The sequence below is a fragment of the Lagopus muta genome, chromosome Z (genome assembly GCF_023343835.1).
Source record: "Lagopus muta isolate bLagMut1 chromosome Z, bLagMut1 primary, whole genome shotgun sequence".
In the NCBI taxonomy this organism is placed as follows: Eukaryota; Metazoa; Chordata; class Aves; order Galliformes; family Phasianidae; genus Lagopus; species Lagopus muta.
Genome location: NC_064472.1, coordinates 30471171 through 30491295, shown reverse-complemented (window position 1 = coordinate 30491295; position 20125 = coordinate 30471171). Strand labels below are relative to the sequence as shown.

At 36.5% G+C, this 20125-nt stretch overlaps 1 protein-coding gene across 9 annotated transcripts in view; it reads left to right on the top strand.

Annotated features, from left to right (window-relative positions):
• Positions 1-4879: 4879 nt before the first annotated feature.
• PTPRD (protein tyrosine phosphatase receptor type D) overlaps positions 4880-20125 on the top strand; it is a 1217200-nt gene continuing 1201954 nt past the window's right edge. For all 9 annotated transcript variants that reach the window (XM_048930990.1, XM_048930989.1, XM_048930988.1 and 6 more), the window contains exons 1-2: positions 4880-4909; positions 5154-5260. The gene's annotated coding sequence lies outside the window, so the exon portion shown is untranslated. The remainder of the gene's footprint in view (positions 4910-5153; positions 5261-20125) is intronic.

The following is a 20125-nucleotide window of genomic DNA, read 5'->3' as shown; positions in this document are numbered from 1 at the left end:
TTTAGTGTGAACTAGGACACTGGCAAATACAAGAAGTATCACTAATATTTTTAAAATACTTTCAATTGGAAACATGATTGTTGATCTATAAATGAGTGTAGTTAATATAATAAACATGACTCTTCTAAAACAAAAGAATTTCTTTTTTTTTTTTTTATTCCTATTACTATATTCAATCATATTCCCTGAGCTACAGTCCTTCTCCAGGAAAAAAATAATATTATCTATGAGATTTTAAGCTCCTGCATGCATGCCTACTCATTTGTACAAAAATGAACTCCATTTTCAGCAATGAAAATGATAGGGTATTTCAGCAGGATGCTTAGGAATCATATAATCCAAATGTAGGAAACACTTTCTCAGATAAATTTTTCCCATTTTCTCAAATTTGGGCATATGTATTCAATTCTGTCTTAGCTTCTCCTATCATATGCAAATTTGGAGTGTGTGGAGAGTACAGACACAAACTTTGATTATCTGAACAGTGGGCAGTTATGTTTTGCATACATGGAGAAGTAAAATATATATCACCTTTTTACTAGCAGCTTTTCACCTGTCTGCTTGGAGACATGGCTGTTAGGAAAGACTGCTATTAATACTGCTATTGTATAATTGTTCCTTTAAACACTTTCTGTCCTCCCCTAGTGTTTAGTTCTGACAAGTGTGAATTAGGGAAGTTACAGCCACACAGTTCATGCTAATGGAGCTTTGTCATGGCTTCCGAGCTGCCCGAAGGCACGTCTTTTTTTTTTTTTTTTTTTTTTTTTTAAAAAAAAAAAAAAAAAAAAAGGAATTGTCCTTTTTAAATTCCAGCTGGTCACAGATTTCTGGGTCATCTTCTCATTTCATTGCAGGAGATGCTAAACTCTGTCCTAGAAAAAAAAAACCTGATCAAGAGGAGTTTCACAAAAGATATCTTATGGTGTTCTTCTCCACATATATACCTCTTTTATTGTTTCCTGAGTTTTATTTTGAGGTGGCATGATTCAATCTCTGTTTGTTCATTGTGATTATTAATACTTGTCATGCCAGAATATCTATGGTTTTCCTTTGGAGATGCTCCACAAAAAGTACAAGGCTGAGTTATCTCAGTTGTTTGGGAAAAAAATTAAAAGTCTCTGTGCCCACTGAGACCAGACCTAAAGGGAGAAGTAAAATAAGATCTCATTCTGTACCCTAAAACTGTCAGATCTGCAGTTTTTCTAGGCCTCCTGTTTCCTTTGCACTACCTTCATTGTCACCATTTTTAACGTCCAACCTCAGCCACACTCATCACTGTTGCCTTTCAAAATAATAGTAATAATAATAACAGTAATAATAATAATAATAATAATAACAACAACAACAATCCCCCAAAGAGATGTTGGTGCTATACAAAATAGATTATTTGATATTTAAGCTAATTTCTAAAGCAAATGCACAAATAACGTTTAATGCTGTCTCTTGTTTAGATACACGTAAAGTACTACCTCTAGGTTCAACTTAGTTATTTCTCATGACAGATATGTTGAATAGAACCTGGCACATGCTGAAGCTTGGAGCTTTTATTAATATTCGTGATGTGATAAAAATATATTTTTTCTTTCCTACTCTAATGTTTGGAACATTTTATTTTTATTTCTCATTTGGTCCTGCTTGATTTTTTCCCTTCCGTGGATTTTCAGACTTGTTCTCACACAAACACCTTTATAACGTTTTCTAATCTTGAATTCATCTCACCCTTCACAAACTTAAAACAGCACAGTGTAATGCATTGGATGCAGAACAGGTGCTTCATTCTGTCTGCGTATAAGTAATGGTGAAGTGATCACTGAGGATGTTAAATTGCACTAAAAACGGGCACTCAGGAAAGGTAAGTATATTATTATAACACAAACTGTAGAATTTGCTCTTGTGAAGAAATTTGCAGTAGAGCTAGAAATGAGATACAGTAGCTTGGAAAAAGATATCTAAGTCAAAGGAAATAAACAAACAAAAGGGAAAAGCCAAAGATCAAAAGGAGTAGAGGAATGAAAGACATACAATTTCAATTTTTCAAGGAGCGTTAAATGTTAGAAAACTTAGTCTAATTTTCTATGCTGTATTTGACAGCGTTTGACCATATAGATAAAATCAGAAGTTTTATATTAGTAAAGAAGACATTAGTGATGACATGTAGTTGAAAATTTAAGCAGTATTTCTAGTGTTCTGCCAAAGGCAAAAAAGCCCTGGGAGTAAGTATTTCTCATTCACTATGTTACATTGTCCCTCAATAAAGGTGTGTAATATGATAGGCACATACTTCTGCCTTCTCCCCTTTTGTATATGTACACTTAATTTTTTTTTTTTCTTTTAATGTGGAGGAGATTTTCCTTCTATATTATTATTTTTATTTTTATCTTTTTCTGAACATAAATCTTCACGCTACAAAATAGGTCAACTTAAGCTGCAGTGCATCTTCCAGACAAACCAGAGATGCTCAGCACCAGGGGTAGCAGGAGGTCTCCACTGCTTGTGCTACACGTTTAAGGGTAACGCTTTAAGCTGGCAGGTAAACCTCGGAGCTGAAGCCTTAACATGTGCGACCATGCCTTCATGTTTAGGAGCTGCAGCTCCTGGTAGCCCCTTCTCGGGGCGGAGGCAGGTTACTCCCGCTGACCTGCGACCAGCTCCGACCAGCTGCGGCCACGGCTGCCGCGCCCCGCGCTCACCCGGCTCGCCCACGGCGCTCAGCGGGCTGATCCGCCTGCGGCGGGCAGGCAGGCGGAGCGCCCCGCGGCCGGGAAGGAGATTGCACTTCGCATCCTTCGCCACAGGCCCCCCTGGCAGAGCACTGACTGAACCGTAGGCCTGCTCTGTGTCTCTTGTTGGGTTCAGGCCCGTGCTTGAGGCTTAGCATGAAGAGGAGGCTGCGGCTCAGCTGTCGCGGAGTGCCAGGGGGTAGAACCACGCATTTAAGGTTTGAGAAACGTGAATTACGGGAAGAAAACACCTTGATTCTAACCATCCAGATAGGCAAAAAATATACACTTATATATGTCTCTTAAAAAGCAATAAGAGATAACCGGCATGCTGAACAAAGCTGTATTTTAATGCAGATGAAGGGAGGAAAAAAAAACCACAAACAACAAAACAACCCCAACAACAAAACACAAAACAACAAAAGCTACCATCATCAACAAAAACAAACAACAAAAAAAAGCAACACATTTTTTCTAGTCTTTCATAAACGATTTAAAGTCCATGAAGAGCATTTCTGCACAGCTGAGGGGAGACAAGGGATTGCAAATGTTTCTCTTCGAAGACAGTATTGACCAGCATTAGAGGTACCTTTGTAAATTAAATCTCGATGGGATCCTATTTCTGGAAAAATCTTAATTAAAAATAGAGCACACAAAACTGTATTCTAACAGAAAGAAATTCCCCACCCCCACCCCGTCTGCTCCCAGATCTTACTGATGTCAGTGGGACTGGGAATCTTGCAGCAAACACCCCAGCATTCTGCTGTAGTGAAGGGGGGGTGGGGGATTCAGACGTTCTCATTGCTGGGAGATACTTTGAGGGCAAAGTAAAAGTGTCCCCCGGGAGTGGTGCTCTGCTGCTGCTGCTGCCGCCGCCGTCTCTGAGATGCTACAGTATCAGGAGAAGAAGAAAAGAAATGAGTTTGGAGTTGATGTACACGCCGGAGCAGCAGTAAAAAGATATAAGATATCGACACGCTCAGCTGCATCTTGTTAAAAGCTTCCTGCGGGTTGGCAGAATGAAATCTTTATTTAAAATACACAAACTATCGTCAAGGGAGGAACGGAAGGGAAAACACTAAAAGGGCCAAACGCTATGCTTAACCCACCGAAATAAGCAGAGGAGGAGGAGAAGAGACGAGATTGGTTTGGGGCAAACGGAAGGGAGGGAAGGGGAGGAAGGGGAGGAAGGGGGAAGTTCTCCTTGCAGTCCAGCCACAGCAGCTACCCAGGGACAAGGTGTCTCCAGTCAGCTTTGGAGAAAGCTTTTCTCTTTGATGGTGATAATGATAGTTGCTCTGGTAGTGGGAAAGGGACTTTTGAATACCAGAGGGGTAATTTGTGCACACACTTAAGCGTGAACGATAGGAAAACGTGCCTAACCACCACATCCACGGCAGCGATCCCTTAAGTGGTGGTGATATTATTATTTTATTATTGCCAGCCAGTGGCTTTAAAGGTGCATTATTTTAATGCATTATTAATTGTTTTCCCAGGGAGAGAAGGAAACTGGGGATAGGACTTATTATTATTAATAGCGAGGAGATCACTCGCTCCTTTCGCGCACGACGAGGAGAGCGGTGGGAGGAGGCAGCGCCGGAGGGAGGCGGCAGCGGAGCGTACCCCGCTCCCGGGTTCGTTGCGCGGCCGCGGCAATCACCTGCGGGGGCCTGGCGCAGCCCTCGCCTCTCCCTCCCTGTGCCCCTACCCTCGCCCCTTTGCCCCAGCCTCCTGGCAGAAAGTTCCGCAGGCAGGAGCCAACATCGTGCCTGCCCAGTGCAGCCCCTCGGCATCTCCCCAGCTCCAGCCCCAGCCCCAGCTCCAGCTCCGCGCGGACGGGGTGGCTCCGCGGGTGCCGAAGTTGCGGCAGGGCCGGGGGGCGGCCGCGACGGGCAGCCATCAAGTGGCTCGTTAAGGAAATGCAGGTGAGCGGGCGGAGCAGCGGGAGCTGCGCGAGGCGCGGCGGGGAGTGCACCGCCCGACCCGGCCCTCCCTGCGCCGCCTGCCTGCCTGCAGCCAGCGGTGCCGGGCGCGGAGAGCGGGCCGACACCGCACCTCCGGCGGGAGACGCTCCGCCGCCCCCCGCCCCGCCCGCACCCCCCTCCCCCTCCCCAACCCTCGCTCGCTGCCGCTCTCCTCCCTCTTTCCTATCCCTCGCTCTCTCTCTGCCGGCCTCATCGGAGAGAGTTGTAGGTATCTACCCTCTCTGCTCCTCGCCAGTCCCCAAGCAAATTTTAGGGCGCAGAAGCCTCGGGAGGGCTTTAAAAATCGATGGTAGGAAAAACAAAACAAAACAAAAATCTTGGGAAAGATGACTCTTTTGCAAGAGTCTGTTCGGAAAGCAGGGATACCCCTAAGAAGCGAGAGGCAGCGGCGCTGGACCCCGCCAAAACAGACCTGCCTGATGTGGCATGTGCTTCTCTCTCTTTACAGTTCCTTCGGGGCCTGTGTGGACTAAGGGCACAACCCGGCGCCTGACTGGCAGGAGGGAAAGCGGAGACTCCTTCAGGTTTCCAAAGAGGTCCGAGCGGACTGCATTAGTAAGTAAATGCTCCGTGCTCGGTTTCTGACCCTGTGTTCATGGCATATACACACAAACGCATGCACACATAGACGTGTATGTACATATATATATATATGTGTGTGTGTGTGTGTGTGTATTTGTGTGTGTGGTTTATGCTCTTAATTCACACTGTTCTGGTCAGAGAGGAACTTGGTTGTTGTAACTTGAACTATTTCCAGTGGAAAAAGTGCATGAAGTGGTTTGCTTATCTCTTATGAGAAAAATACATATATATTAGATATGAATGTTTGGGTCAAGAATTGGGTATGTTTTGTGTAGTGTCTACCTTAGTCTGAGTATAGGTACGTGTTAGCTTATAGACAAAACCTAAACAAAGAGATGCACCCTCAGGAGAGGTCTGAAGCACTGTGGCTTGCTAAGTAATGCCAGGTGACAGGGCATGCAGTATAAGGTGAAATGTGAGTGGACTATAAATATGCTGTGCTTTCAGATGTATGCGTTTTTTAGTTCATATCTCTGAATTTGTTACCTTTTTCTCTTGAAGTTTTATATGTGTAAAATGTATTCGTTTTTCTTTTCTTTTTTTCTTCCCACCCCCTCTCCCTCCTCCCTTTCTTTTAATGAGGATGGCAGATCCAGAAAACAGCACTGTTTTCTAAGTTCTTTTGTGGAACACACCCAAAAGTTCTGATTTTTTTTTTTTTTTTTTTTTTTTTTTTCGATATTTGGAGGAAGATCTTGGGGAAACAAAAGGGTGAACTCATTTGGAAGGGGCTCATGGGCAGTAGGATTGAGCTGAGCAGTAAAGCTGACAGAAAGTACAAAGATCAAACAGAGGCATGTCATGATGTGTCTGCTGTTAGGTGTTATTTACCACTAAATGTATCTTCGTCTAGGGAAGAGAACTTTTGCAGGCATTATTTCCCTTGGGACAGTGGACCCTTTATCGACATTTGCTGCATCTCTTGCAGGAAACAGCTAGTGCCAGTATTGAGAATTAACTGTTTCCTAGGTAGAAGGAGGAAATAGAGATGAGAAGTATGTCAATGAAGAACATTTGCTCGTGCTTGCTAATATCTAAATAAAACCTTTGTGTTATGTCAGTAGAAATACAGTTGAGTCAGGTTTTTTGAGCGTAGCAGAAGGAATCAATAACATTTCAGCATTTTTTAAATGTATTCCTGCCAAATGGACTTGGATTTGAATACTTCATGTTTTATTGTACCTTTTCTGGGGGCAATATGAATTTGAATGAAAGAAACTTACTTCTTTACAAATTCATGCAAATCTGCATCATTTTACAGTGCAGTAGGATAATAAGTGGGTTACTCTAGGCTGTACAACTCTAGTCTAACGTGTCATGCTTTTACTTTTCATCTAATCTGTCACTAGAAGTGGTTAAACACGTGTAGAATTAATGTTTATTAGGCATCTCGGTGTGAAATTCGTGTTACATTCTCAGATATGGTTCAACATCAGTCATGGCTAGTAAATGTCACCAGAAGTAAAAGTTAATTAGGGTCAAATAAAGTGCTTTTCTTTGTGAAGTAAAGAAACAGTTTTTTTCACATCAGTGAAGCTAGTTGGACAAAATTTATTTAGTAAATTCATGTGACAGGAGCGGAAATGCCTAAGATCAGCAATGGGAGAAGGACAGTGTTCAGAGTTGCTTTCAGGTATTTATAAACTTCAAGCTAGAAATAATTACGAAGTGTAGGCTATAAGTTCTGAGGCACTGAATCAGGGTGATTTCATTTCACATCACAGTACTTTTTGGGTAATTTATAGTAACGTTTATGACACAGAAAATACCTGATGAGCTTAGCTTAGTAAGAAATCTTATCATTATTATTTAAAAGCTATAAATTTATCATTCATGTAAAAGCAGAGGGTTTTTTTTTTTTTTTTTTTTTCTTTGAGGAAGTAAAATTTTGAAGTGGCATATTGCTATGTTGAGCTCCCTGTGGGCAAAGCATTAAAATAATATATCCAGGTAATTCAGATAATTTTCATGAACTGTTTTGAGACTGCAGAGAAGTTTATTAAGTTAAGCTTTTTGTTATGCTAGGTAGTCTCCCACAGTGCAGCGTATGATACTGAGTAACTGATAAAGTATCTATTTTAACAATATCATTGGAAAAAAAATAAATATTTAAATATATTTGTCTAATTACATATGACCTACATTGCTGAGTTTAGTTTGAATCACAGCATGCTTTTGGCTTTATTATTTCAGAGCATGGTCTTCACTGTTTGTCTTCCAGGTTTTCTGTAAATCTAGGGATATCACTTGGCAATTCTTTGTTATCTGTATGAAAAGCACCTTCGCACATATTCTACTTTTGCTGTAATTACTCCTTGCTATTAGATAAAATGATCTGAGTTAAATTGTGGCAATTAATTTGATATGCATTATATTTGATATAGGTATGTAGAATCTTGATTGTAATTGTTGATAAAGGAAAGTGTTAAATCAGGTTAGACTGATTCAGTAGAAACATGAGGGAACTTCACAAAGGACCTCTTGTGACAGCAATTACATCTTAAAGTTGATAAAATTACATATATCAGCAGTAATGTGTTTTATTATGCAATTGTTCTTGTTATTCAAATCATACAGTATCCTGATGAAATATATTAGCAATCTGCAGGAATGAATGATTAATTCCTCTAACCTGTGCTTATTTTAGCAATCCTTACTAAGAAAGTTGAACTTACTTGCTTGAACTTGAAGCTGGTAAAGTCACTGTTTATTTTAATATTAATCGCATAGTACATCAAGCTTTGTGATGGTGAACTGTGATGGAACAAAAAAGATAAACTATTACTTGTTATACAAACCTGTATTGAGGAAACTGACAGTACACAAACACAACACTTGACAGCAAAAACTATTTAAAAAATGTGATAAATATCATATGTAGTACACAGTTTAGTTAGCTTGATTTCTAAATCTTATTTTAAAAACTAGTGCAGCATTAATAACTCTAATGTGCATGGATACTAATTCCATAGGTTCAGAATGCTGTAGCAGGTTGGAACAACTATGATATCATTGGCTAAATTGGAAAACAGGCCAGTTCAGCATTTTGGAAAGGGATAATGATATGTTCCATGAGTGCAGATCTTGTTTAGTGTTCAAACATATTATTATGTGAAGCCCACATACTTAGAAACTAATTGATTTAGTATCACTTTGGAGACCTGGTAAGTAGCACAGTCTTATTGGCATCAAATACAAATTTAACAGTGCCATTTATGAGAGATTCAGTAATTTAGGGTTAGGTTTAGTTATCTATACTCAATGAAGGCAGGTTCTATTTTGTCATTAGTAGCCCTAGGCATTTTGGGGAAACTAGCTGGAGAGAGGAAAGTAGGGAAAAAAGTATATTTAAAAAAACACCATGGAAATATCTTTAATTAAAAGAAGAAAAAAAAAAAAAAGAGTGGGGGGGTGGGGTGGTTTGAGGTGTGTCTATTTACATGCCTTTGGATATTATTATTGTTATTATTATTAACCACACTTACTTTATAAGGTTGTTAGTGTTAGAAGTTTTTTAAGAGCTTTTAATTTATTTTGCCTTACTGGTTTATATTCCTAACAAAAATGGATTAAGAAGGTGTTTTATGTCACAGTGGTGACAGTGTAATGACAAAAGCCAGAAGGTATTGACAAGGAGTGCATATTATCTATACATTTTTTTATATCTTTAGTTGCTATGAAAAATAGTAGCGAACAGATGGATTTAAAATTCTGATAGGAAATAACCAGCAAACAGGGATGAAATAATTCTCGAACAGAAATTAAGTGTTTGTAACTGTAATAACAAAGATTAAAAAAAAGAAATGTGCACGTTAGATTAGGCAAAGTGAAGGGATAACAGGAGGGCCTTTTTAGCTTTCTTAGCTAAAAGCTTAGTTTTAGATGTCTGATGTTCAGTTTTTCCATTCTAGTAGTTTCTCTAGTAAGTTTCATAATAAAATAGTAACAGAGAAAATAGTGGTAAATATGAATTTTCCTAGAAATTACTACTTTCATGGTCAATATGGGCATGGAATAATGCATCCTTTTCCATTTACTGTCAATATTTGCAGACATGCTCCTGTTTCTTTTATGTTTTTATTCTATTGTATTAATATGCTCTACTGAGTGAATACTGTTGTAAAATAAATCTTTTTTTTTCTTCATTCTATTGCTTTACTATTAACTTTGTTAATACTTATATATTGACAAATATAATCTATGTTTCATAATCTTAAGCTCCAGCTGAATATTTTACATGAGTGAAAACTGAAGAATCTGGTTTATAAAATTGATTTTAAAAAAAATCTGTTGGGAAGGATATAAAATTGATCAAAATGCTAATATGTTTTACATTTATTGTAAATGCCATGATGCTTTTAAGTACATTAAAGTTGTTTGCAATTGTATTAGACTTTTCGTGTTATGCACACTTGCATTGTACTGATATGTGAAATTAAGGTTTTAGAGAGATGTCTGGAGACTTTTCTTCATGTCTGTTTGCAACATGAGAAGTGGTTTTTTTTTTTTTTTTTTTCCTTTTTTTTTTTTTTTAATAAGAATATTGTGTTAAAACGATTCCAATTGTAGGTACATGAGATAATGTTGCTTACAAGTTGAATGAAAGGTGCATTTTATAGGCCCAGACATCTATTTTCTATTAACAGTGACTGGAAAATGTTAGTCTGCTACTTTGTTCTTATCTTGATATGAAGAGCAGGATGTGTGCTTAAGCTATTTTCTTCAGTATGTTTTAGGAAGTCTTTTCATAAAGTAGATGAGACTTTTTGGTGCATATGGTGCATTTTGCTCTGCTCCTGAATTTGAAAATGAGAGCTGTACACAATGGCTGTCTAGAAATTGCTCTTCCTCCTTGGTGCTGCTTTATTTGGTTTTAGATTACCTGAATCATTTGCGAAACATTTATAACACTTCCCGGAATCTTTTTTTTCACAGTGTAAAGATGTGTTGGTGAGGAAAAAAAATGTTTCAGGACGAGTGAAACAGTTTCTGCCTTCTCTGTAAATACAGTGGAATGTGGAACTTTTTAGCTGCTCTAGCTATTATTGAAAGTGCATAAGGTAAACTCATATTTCCAGAGTGTCCAGATGACCTCCTGGTGAACTTCTTGTAGGTGACAGAACAATTGCTTTATGATGATTGATTTAAGGTGAGCAACTTGAGTAAAGGTCCTCTGGTGGCAGCAGGTTGGAAGTGTACACTAGCTAGTCTTCAGGGAGCTGTCATTCTTAAGATTATTGCAGAAGTAACGGTATAAAAACAATTGCATATACTCTGAATCTAGAAGTTAAGTGATTTTTAGATTCTCATACAGCATTTTAACAGTCATTGTGGGAGTATGTCAAGCAAAGTAACTTCCCTCTAGCTTTGATGCATTTTCTCTCCTACAGTCTTAAAATGTATCTCTCCTTGCCTTTCAAGACATTTAGTCTTGGCAGGCCCAGTGCGATACGGGACAGTATCTAAAGTAGTTCAGCTCCCCATTCTCCTCACTCTTCCTGCTTTTTTTTTTTTTTTTTTTTTTTTTTTTTTAAAATTATTATTAGCAAAAAGAAAGCCTTTATAACTGGATTTAATATCATAATTATTTCAAGTCTAAATATTTAGTTATTTACTTACTTTCAAGCAGCTGTTACTTCAGAACATCTTTAGTAGCATTTTTTATATCCACTCTAAAAGTATTATTTTGGTAGACTTTGTATTAACCTTGAAGCCTGTTCCTATACTTCATCAGAATTTGAATACAACATAATATCAATACCTGCTCATCATTATAAGGGAGAACAGCTATGAGTGGCTATAAAAGTGCTAGCAACAATAAAACAAGATCTAAATTACTCTCCATTTGGGTGGAAGTATGTAAAAATATATATTACATCAGGTATCACGTTGCTTGAAAATGACAGAAAAAAAACCCTACAGTATAGTGTGTTGACTTCCTCTTAAAAGATGTTGCTTTACACTGAAAAGAAGATGCTGTGATTTGGTATCAGAAAAAGCTAAATGGCAACTTCAGTTCTTGATGGAAAGGTTTCAAAGGAGAGAATTCATACAAGCTGTGTGTGTCTGAATGTGTTGCTTTCCCTTTCCTTACTGCAGCCTTGACATGGTTAGGTGGCATCCTCAAATCTCTTAGAAGAACCAGAAAATGATAAGGAGCACTGTCTTATTTGAGATCATGATCATATATTGAAATTTATTTTGGTATTTTTCTTTATCTAGATTTCCTTAAAGAAGTATTTGTTTTTTGTTTTGCTTTTGACAGTTACTAAAAGAGCGCTGCTCTGAGAATAATACCTCCTATTTTATTATTTTGTCTCATGACATCAGAGGCAGATGATGGTAGTATGTCAGGAGAGATATAACCTTCCCTCCAGTATTCCATCACATTTTGTTGCTGTACGATAGATGGCAGCAGAGGGGCAGCCTGTCCAATGGCATATGATGTGGAAGTGTATATTGTGTGTAATTGAATTCCTCCATGTGGAAAAATTGCACTTGTTGACATTCACTGATGCTTGCTAAACATTTGAGAAGACATAACAGTGGATGAAGGCACAGTGAGGCAATGGTAAGTGCCTTTCAGCAATGGTGACTCCTGAATGCTGAAAGCTGTGGTGACTGCAATGTGATGTTCTGGTCAGCCACACAAAGAAAAATGTGTTTTTCTTTGGATAATAAACCCCGTGTTTTTCTTTGGATAATTTATCAACAACTGCAGTTTTAAGCATAATTGTTCTTTGAACTTGGCATTTTTTTATATGAAGAAAATATTCACCAATGGCTCTTCTCCATAGCTGAAATTCTAGTCTTGAATTTTTTACAAATCCAAACTTAAAAAGCTGCAGAAATACATCTGTCTGTTTTTGCAGTTCCAGATAGTCCGATGTGGTCCATGTAATTGATTTGACTCCCCTTTCTCTTCTCTGTTAAGCAGTATCTTATGACAATTCCTTGAATCAGCTAGTGAGGGTGGAGACTGTTTAGTCAAGTGCCTCAACTGGTCTGCAAGTGTAAACCTTCAAGAACAAAAGGAACAAAACATGAGTAACCAAGTGTTCTTAATCATTCTCCCTATATTCATGATGTGATGTTCTACAAAATTCATTTATTCATTGAGAATTGGATCAGTAGTATATAAAAGGTGTTACATGGAAGAAAAGAAGAATAGTTTGGAAGCTGGGTTAAATTGTTTTCTTCTACATTTTTAGAACAAAGTGCAGTAGCCTTTGTATACAATTTTTTTTTTTTTCTTTTTTTTCCCAAGCATTTATTCTAAAGACTCTATAAGAAATGAAAATGCCGTGTCCCATACAGGATGCCACTGACTAGAATGAATTAGGGATGATTTTTTTTTCCCAGTACCTTTATATATATGTGTACATATGTGTACATATATATATATGTATATAAAAATCTAGAATAAAGTCATTTCCTGAGCAGCTTCGATAATACTTCTCTTATTTTAAGATCTCTTCCCATTGAGCACCCTCTCTATATTATTTGTTGTAAGACTGTTAGAAAAACATGAAATTTGTATTACATGCAGCAGCATTTTGCACCATGTACATCGCTCATTTTTCCTTATCAGCTGTGGATTTTTTCAGGCTTCTATAGGTGTGGAAGAGAAGCTTCTGCTGTTTCTTTTATCATATTGACAAAAGAGTGTAAACTAGAAAGTATCCAACCTCAGTTGTGATCAGGATTAGCTTTGTTCTGTACTGTGGAGGCCTTTCCCAAGTTCCTCGTGTTTTCCATCTTCCCCTTTTTTTATAATTCTTCCCTGCAGAAGGCAGGTATATTTGGTATTTTGGAATCAGCTCATACCTGGACTTTCTGTTTCTTCTTACCTTTACTGAAGATGATCACTCTTCCTCTGTAGATAGGAATTCACATGACTTTTAAGTAAGACATGGAAGGAGTCATTAATTTCTTTTTCTTAGAAATGGTTAAAATTGAGATTTTTCCATGTTATACAACTATTAGGTATTTCCTAATAAAGGGTGAGAGGTGAAGAATTAGCTGGTAAATACACTGCAATTTCAGAAATCTAAGAATGTGAACATTGCACGATTCCCTTTGTTTAGAAATGTCAACTGTGGTTATCCATATTCCAGTGTTGTTTCTAGTATTTTCCTCTTTTCTGAAGACAAGGATTTTTTTCACTTCAGACTAATTGTATCAGAAGCTATCAGAGATCTCCATGAAGTCAGCACTTTTGCTTAACTATCAGATTAACATTATATCTTGGAGATATTCTGAAAATCTTATCACAACATGCATATACATGTACGTATTGGTACATGCTGAAGTGACATAAATCTTAGCCTCATATTCTTTAACAAGCTTATGTTTTTTGTTTGGTTGCTTGATTGCTTTGTTTTCCATTTTTCTTCTTTTTCTCCCTCTTCATAAATTATGTATGGAGTCCAAAAGCTTCTGCTACTAACTTTGCTTAATCCACAGAATCAACTTGTGTGCTTTTCTTTACTGTCCTTGTGTGTCTGAACAATCTACTGCTTGAGAAACATACAATTTTTTATCTGCTACTTTGTTAGATCACCTTTTGAATTAATTAATTTATTTAATTAATTCATTTATTATTTTTTATTTCTTGGAAAGAAAAGATGGACCAAGGGATCTGTGTAATATAATTATGCTGTGGTGAGGTGTGTTTTCTGTTTCTGTGTTATTGACATCTTCACCATTATGCAACTGATAAAGATTACTGGCAATAATATTTTCTTCTGAGGTCAACCCTATTGATTTTTAGAGTGTAGACAGAGTTGATGTGATAAATCTTGTGTAACAATTCTATTTGGAATTATTTTTTAACAAAAGTTCCATTGGAAAAAGGTTTCAAGAATTTTTTTAGTTATTTGATATGTACTTGCTGTAGGTATTTGAGTATTAGGTTTATTAAATAATTGTTGCAAAAGACATTTAAGTGTTCTTCTGAATGAATAATTCTGGAAATAAGGTGCATGAGAAACAGCTCATGGATATCTCTAAATGTAACCTATTTATTAAGGTTTTAGTGTAGTGAGAGAATAGATGCAGTATGTGAGCCAGAAACAATTTCCTTAAACACAGGGTTAAATTATTGTCAAAAGTTATCCTAATAATTACAAAGTTATTTAAGAATAAGATAAAGGGAACAAAAGAACCCTTACTCTGTATCATTTTATCTAATTTTATTAATATATACAACCTCAAGAAATATTCCATCCTGCTTAATATGGTATACTGGCTCACACAAACTCTTGCATCTGTTTATGGTGTTTCGTTGGATTTCTTTATTTTATTAGCTTGGGAAAACATAGCAAAAATAAAATACATTAAGTTGAGGTTTTCTCTCTGTATCTCTAAAATCAGTACAGTGCCATAACATATTTGTTGTCATTTATGTCTACATCTCATCATAAGAAATTTGTGATCCAGATGAAACTAGAGAGATAATAAAGAAGACATCTAATAACTACAGTAATAGTAATGATGATGATGTTTTGTGTTTAAATGAGAGCTAGATCACAGTGTAAACTTCAGAGGAAATATATTTTACACTGTAGTAGAAACTAACAGCTAAGTCTCACTGTTAACTAAAAATGCAGTTTTTACTATCAGTTCTCACATAAGCAGGAATAATAGTTTCTAAAGGATTACTGTATCATAATGGCTAAAATAATGTTGACAAAGATCTGAGAATATTTCATGTAAGTATCTCTGAGCAAAATGTATTGCAGTACAGCTTAAGCCCTGCTTTGTATTTTATGGTTCAGTATGGGATTTTAGTTTGTTTCTTTGTTAATATAATTAAGGGAACACCTAGTGATTGTACCACCTCCTTGTCTGTTGTAGTAAATTTAAATTATAAATGTACAATTTAAGTTATTGCAAAGTACAATATCACCTTAATCTTCTTCTACAGCACTTATTTTTAGTACCTTTTGGATGTCTTTGTCACAGAGAGCAGTGATTCTTGGCAGCAGTTATCTGTAATACCATATATTTATTTTCTTAAGGTAAAAAATATTGTACAGTTTTTAAATGTGTTACTGTATTAGGAAATCAGTTCTTAGTAACAGTACAGAATTATTTTGCAATTTTAAAAAGGTGAATGTCTTGTTAGTTTTATCCAGGAAAACAAAGATTTTTTTTATCCTTTATTTATAATCAGCAGGGGATGAGTTGAGGATAGAAGAACCATGGTCTTGTTTGCTTACTACTTGACTTAAAATGAGGACAGAGTCCTACATGCCTTCTGCACTTGGGAATAATTTTCTATCTGAAAATTGGATTTGTCACACAGGTCCACCCCTTTTCTGTTATCCATTTGTATAAGACAAAAATTTTAGAAGTTTATTTGTTGATCAGGAAAAGCACAGGTAAAGAAACTAGAGTCAGTTAAAAATAAAATAATAAAAAATTGGCGATGTGTATGTTTGTGGAAAGCCTGTGCTTTCTTCCGTGATGATAGCTAGAGTGGGGTATAATGATTAATCTTTGCTGTGATCTGAGTGAGAATGTAGGTGAACAATACCTTTTTTTCTCTGGAATTTTTAAAATATAATGACCATTTGATTAGCTCAATCTCTAAGTCAGAATATATATATATATATATATATATATATATATATATATATATATATATATATATATATATAAATCTCATGTCTGTTTACATTGTCTGCTTAAATAGAAAACAGTGGTATAGAAGAGTAATTTGATTTTTATTCCAGTGGAGTCCTGTGGGAATGACAACTACTAAATAATGAAATGAGGCATTTAAACAGTTATATAGGTGTCTATTCATTGTTACTGGGAAGAAAGAGTCCCATCTTTCAAGTGTGACAGATGTGTACAGACATTAATGAAACAGGAACTAAAGTGTTAATTGGATTATATTTCCCTGAACTGCATAATACATCTCTCTTAATCCCTACAGCCCTTTACTTACCTTCAGAGGAACAACTGTGTATTTTCAGTTGTGAATGGAAAAACATGAGTGATTGGAGTGCCAAATTGGTCAATTTTATGAAGCAAACATGCTCACTAGAAAACAGCATGGAACTGCTATGCTGTTCAACTGCTTCTAACAACCATCAGTTGATGCCTGCCATCAGCAAAGATTTCACAGAGAAAGCAGTGGAAAGGAACCTAGAGGGAAAGATGCTCTCCAACAAACCCCATCAGACGAGGAATCAGGTCTTTGTCCCATCTTTTTTCTACAATGCACTTCCAGCACTGCTTCCTTGCTAACACCCTTGCAGAAATTGTAAAGTGTAGCGAACTCTTGATTTATTTTAAGTATGAACATTAACATGATTAGTGAATTTCAGTAGCTACAAGCAAGTTGTATCTGCAAAACTACACTGAAAAAATAAGTTTCTCCTGTTCATATTATTAGTAAATTAATGGAAAAGAAAAAGAATACACTTTTCTCCAAAATGTTAAATGGGGCATTACTTCAACTACATACCTGATTTAGATAAACTCTTGTTATATATACTTTCAGAACAATGCTTGTAAATAATAGTATCATTTAGTCTTTGTAATATTTTAATTAACGATTAGTTAATATTATGTTCCTACAATGACTTCTGTAGTTACCTTTGTTTGAAGGAGGCTAATGTGTATTATATATACACTGCATAGGAAAGACTGATACATAGCACATCTTTTTTTGCTTTATTTTCATTTTTCTTTTTTTTAAAAAAAAATTATAATGACTGTAAAGATTTCAAGAAGTGATAATTAAAGTGTATGAACTAGCAGTATGAACTAACGAATTTATTTGTGTTATATTAATTAGATAGTTGCAGTGGCATGCACAGATATGTACATAAAAAAATGTGGATCATGAACTAATATTGCACAGTTCTTCAGTGGGTCTTACAGAAAGATGATTATGAACTATTTACATGGTCTCATGATCATAGAACAAGGGGGAATGGTCTTAAACTAAAACAAAGGAAGTTTAGATTAGATTTTAGGAGGAAATTATTTTTTACTGAGAGGGTGGAGAGGCATTCTGACCAGGGAAGATGTGGATGCTCTACCCATGGAGATGTTCAAGGCCAGGTTAAATGGGGCCCCAGGTAGCCTGGTCTAGGAAGTGGAAACCCCACCTCTGTCATGGGAATTGGAACTATATGATTTTTGACAGTCCATGATTCCATGATCTTTAAGGTCCCTACCAACTCAAGCCATCCTGTGACACTACTAGAATACTGCATATAAATATCAAAATTACAGGTTATTAGCCTGTGTGTTCCGTACGAATCATGGGACCAGATGACCTTGTTAATGCATTACTAGCAAGAATACTTTTTCATGTGCTTCTTTTACACAAATTCTATCAGCTAGAAAATGTAAGCACTAAGTCAAAGTTAACACAGTGAGAGTGAGTGCTATACTCTTTCTCACAAGAGTATATGATTCACATTTTAAGGGAAGATGGAAAAACATGAATGGCAAAATCTTAGTTACTGCAGAAATAACCATTCAAAATATTTTACAAGTAAAAGCTGAATTTTTTTGTTACTCTTTCTGGATGGTAGGTTCTTAATTGTAGACTCCCTGGTTTGCTGACAGCATATTTGATTGTCCCAATTGTGTGGCACATTTTTATAGATTCAGGGATTCACATGCATATGAATGTAGTCTTACATTCAGCAGCAGATTTTAACTAGTTCAAGATCTATTTATTATTTATTACCTTTTTTTTTTTTTTTTTTTTTTTTTTTTTCTCAGAAGAGGAACTAATACAAGAAACACCATTGTAGCGGTCAAGAATTGCCATAAAATATGACTTCATGATATATTTTTTAAATTATGCTTATTGTCTGTAATATTTCAGAAGTGCAAGAGCAAGGAAATTATGGATTAAAGTGGAAACAGGCTGTATGAAGAAGCTTTCAGATATTGTCCTTACCACGTTCAAGTATTATTGACTTGGGACCACAAATAATGCTGCATGAAAATATTTGAACTCATAAGTACAAAGGGAGAATTGGAAAAATGAAACAATAAATCATAGTGAGTAAGAACGGATACCTACTTGGGTATTTTTAGGGTTGAATCTGTATCCAATCAATTTACTGTTTTTGATTAGGAGAAGAAGCAAATGCAGGAAAAAATAAAAATAAAAGAAAGAAAAAGTAAATGCAAATCCATACAAACTTAGTATAAATGTAATATGCAGCTGTAGTAGCTTATTGACATAGGAACTGGATTTCAGATGTACTAATAGATATGTTTAATCATTTCCTCCAGCATGCAAAACCAGCTAGGAAGATTAACAGAAAATCATAGAAACTATCACCAAAAGGGAATAAAGTCTTAATTGGGAAGACTGTCTCATCAGTTCAATTTTAGAATGACCATAAAAAGATGATAATCTTAATGAAGGAAAATTCTTCTAGAGTCTCTTTTATAGCCTCTATTTGAATAGGATAACAGTTTCTCCAACAAACTTAATTTCTGTGGTAAGTAGCTGGATTTAGAACCTGTCCTCTGCTCCCAGTTTCCTGCCTGGAAATTCGACCTGAGAAATCAAAGATTTTTCAAATGGCCTCACAGGTAGGAATAGGCTCATTTTTGTAGTTTCTGGATCTGTGTCATAAAACACTCCAGCTGTTCTTCATTTGTAGATATAGCATGGAAATAATATGATCTAAAGAAAACTTTGGGTTTTGTACTCAGTAGAAATGAGGATGTTGATGAAAAATCTTGATTGATTCTGGAGTAGAATTAGATTATTGAAAATTTACTACAGTAATGGCTAGGGAGACTTTTTTTTTTTTTTTTTTTCCTCCTTTCCTCCTCCTTTTCCTCTTTTCCTCTTTTTTTTCCTCTTTTTTTTCTTTTCTTTTTTTTCTAAAAATAGAAATGCCATTTATATTAATTTAAATATTCATTACTTATGCATGAATGCATGTTGCATTGTCATGGGCCAGTGTCAGAGCAATTCATTTGGTTTGCAATTCTGCTTAAAATGCAAATTCTTTTAAGACTGCTAGTCCTTACTATAGGATACTGAAATACTGGTACTGAATTATAGACATGCAGAAGTCAAGCTAACTGTTCAAGAAACAGCACTTGTATAGTAGGACCTTTCTCTGTATCTCAAGTAGTTATGACTATGAAATGTTCATGCACAAGATAACTTTGTTATAAACTGCTATGTTTCATGTTCTGAGGAAAATATTTAACTTCATAGAATCATAGAACAGTTTTGCTTGCAAGGGTCCTTAGGCATAATCTGGTTCTAATTGTCCTACCATAAGCAGAGTTGCCACCCACTAGATCAGGCTGCACAAGGGCACTGTCCAACATGGCCTTGAAAATCTTCAGGGGTGGGGCATCCAGAAATTATCTGGGTAATCTGTTCTAGTGCCTCACCACACCCTCACAGTGAAAATTTTGTTCTTAAAGTCTAATCTAAATATACCTTCTTTCAGTGTAAATTTGTTTCCTCTTATTTTATCACTATTTATCAGTGTAAAATATCAGTATCCATCTTGATTGTAAGCTCTCTTTAAGAACTGGAAGGCTGCAATGAGGTCCTCCTGGAACATTCTGTTCCCCGACTGAACAAGTCTAGTGGCCTCAGCAGGACAGGTGTTCCAGCCCTCTGATCATCTTTGTGGCCTTCTCTGGACCCACTCTAACAGCTCCTCATCTTTCTTGTGCTGGAAGCTTCAGACCTGAGTGCAATAATCTGGGTGAGGCCTTGTGAAGGCAGAGTAGAGGGGGACAGTCACCTCCCTCACATGCAACTCATCTTTTGATACAGCCCAGGATACAGATGATTTTCTGGGCTGCAAGCACACGTTG